Below are 2,303 nucleotides of genomic sequence, written 5' to 3' on the forward strand. Positions count from 1 at the left end.
CGCCCTTTCCCACGGGGAGGGGGCGCCCGGGCCCCACGGGCAGCCTCCACTACAGAGGAATGAAGGGGCCAGCCTCGGGCACGCGGAGGAGGCCGAACTCCCTAAAGCATTCCCGGCCGGGTCCGGCCCGGCTGTTTCCCTCTCGCTCCCCCCCCTCCCCACCCCGCCTCCCCGGGAGATCAAGGGGACAGAGTAGGGTGGGGAGGGAGAACCCAGGGAGCGGCCACACCAGGGTGCCAGGACTCTGGACCTAGGCCTCTGGAGGCCGGCAGGCCACGCCGCCGGACCCGGCCAGTCCCCACCCGCCCCCAACCAGAAACTTTTTCAATTAGTCCTGGGCCAACTGTAGATGCTCCCAGGGGAAAGGGGACCCGACAGCGACTTGGGAGCCGGCGTCCAGGACCCTCCCCTCATGCAAGGGGAGAGGGGAGCTTTCTTCTCGGGTGGGCTCCCCTCCCAAGGCGCCTAGACCAGGTTGGACAGCCCCAAAGTCCCCCACACAAACAGCAACTCCGCTCGGATTCAAGCAGAGAGAAGCCTGATCCCTGGGGGCCTTCCACCAAGGGGGGGGCTCCCTTCGGCGTAGCAGGCCCCCCAACAATGAGGGCGTCTCCAAACCCCCGTGACTCCTTCACAATTGGGGGCTCACCAACAGTCAGAAGCTCAGATTCTTCAGACACCTAAAAATCCCTGACAGGAGCCCCAACAATCCCGACACCCCAGAATCCCCAACAGCACCACAGATGCGCCCGCAAACACGCGAGCCCCCAGCAGGGGCCCCCAGCACCTGAAGCCTCCCCAAGACTGAGCTCCTAGACCTCGCCGATACCCCGATCCTTCCAACACAGAGGACGGAGCCCCTCGGACCGTGGGTCCTCCTGCGGGGCCTCCCAGCCAGCCCTGCAGACGGCAGGCAGGCGCCGCCCGGGCCCAGAGGGGCAGTTTCTGGGCCCCACATCGGGCTCCCTGGACGGGATTGGAATGAGGGGGCTGACTCCCTCTCCCGCCCCCCCTCCCGGCGGTTCCCCTCAACAGGTGGCGGCCCAGACCCTAGCCTTACCCGAGGTGGCGGCGGCGGTGGCGGTGGCCGCTGTCCCTGTGCGCGCGCTGCGCCCCTGCATGGCGGCCGGGCCCGGGGCTGGGGGCGCGGGGGGCTCTCGGTGGGGCCGCGGCCGCCGCGGCTGCTGCTGCCTGGGCCGCTCCGCGTCGGCCCCGCGCGGCTCTCCCGGGGCCTCCCGCTTCTCCCTGCCTCCTTCGCTGGCTCCTCTGCTTTCCGGGGCTCCTTCTCCCTCCTCCTGCTCCTGCTCAGTGTTCTTCTGCCTGCCTCCCCCCTCTAGGCCCCGCCTCTCCAGGCCCCGCCCCCAAGGCCCCGCCCCCTCCCGTCCTGCCGGCCCCGGGGGCTCTGCTCCAACCTGGACAGTGCCAGCCAAAGCTGGGGGGACGGACCGGAAGCGGAAAGGTCGGCGCGAGGCTCTGGGGGCGGGGACCCAGCGGAGCTCGACCCCCAGCCCCTGCCCTGGAGCTGCCTGCCCCCTCCCCCTTTCCACTTTCCTCGCTTCCTCCCTCCATCCGTCCCTCCTTCCATCCCTCCATCCCGGTCCCCGGCTCTGATCCCCTGGCCCCTGTCTGGGCACCTCGGGGCCCTCCAGCCCGGGCTGCTCTGTACTGCCCTAATTGGCGAACGTGGCTTGCGGTGTGACCCTCTGCAGGGCCTCAGTTGCATCCTCTGTCACTCTGGGACCTCGTCAGAGGCGCGTCCTCCTTCCCCCGTGGGAGAAAAGCCTTTTGTGATCCTTAAACTCTGGACTGAGGTGGGAAACGGACCGAGCCAGAGAAGAGAGAGAGCACCTGGAAGGTGAGGGGCCCGCCTTTTCAGCCCGGAAGGATTAAGTGGCAGATTTAGGCTTGCTGGGCTGGGGAGGTAGTGAGTCCCCCGTCACCTGAGGGCTCCAAGCCGAGGCTGCATGGTAGAGTGGGGGTTCTCAGTGGACTCTGACTGCCCAGGGCGCTTCCAGTTATGAACACGGGTGAGGCCAGAACTAGGGGAGAGGGGGTGCGGATAGGGAGGCAGGCAAGGAAAACTTTCTAACCATCAGAACCGAACCAAGGTGGAAGGCTGGAAGGAGTGAACTCCCCATCAACATTCTTCATGTTCTATACAGCATGGATGGACCAGATTGGAGGAGGGTCCCTTTCAGTGGGGCGTCTGAAGGCGACATCAGAGGAGGGGAGCTGGAGGTGAGGTTAGGGGAGGGGGGCTGGAGGTGAGGCCAGGGGAGGGGGGCTGGAGGTGACATCAAGGG

The 2,303-nt window shown here is 67.1% G+C and overlaps 1 long non-coding RNA gene across 1 annotated transcript in view; it reads left to right on the plus strand.

Annotated features, from left to right (window-relative positions):
• Window positions 1-1,461: 1,461 nt before the first annotated feature.
• The window catches only part of LOC138168311 (uncharacterized), a 12,076-nt gene continuing 11,234 nt past the window's right edge, over window positions 1,462-2,303 (plus strand). The window contains exons 1-2 of the long non-coding RNA XR_011170094.1: window positions 1,462-1,855; window positions 2,163-2,238. This is a non-coding gene — a long non-coding RNA (uncharacterized lncRNA). The remainder of the gene's footprint in view (window positions 1,856-2,162; window positions 2,239-2,303) is intronic.

This window comes from Petaurus breviceps, unplaced genomic scaffold, assembly GCF_028583685.1.
Source record: "Petaurus breviceps papuanus isolate PSGF00001 unplaced genomic scaffold, PetGlider_PUasm1.0 369, whole genome shotgun sequence".
Classification (NCBI taxonomy): Eukaryota; Metazoa; Chordata; class Mammalia; order Diprotodontia; family Petauridae; genus Petaurus; species Petaurus breviceps.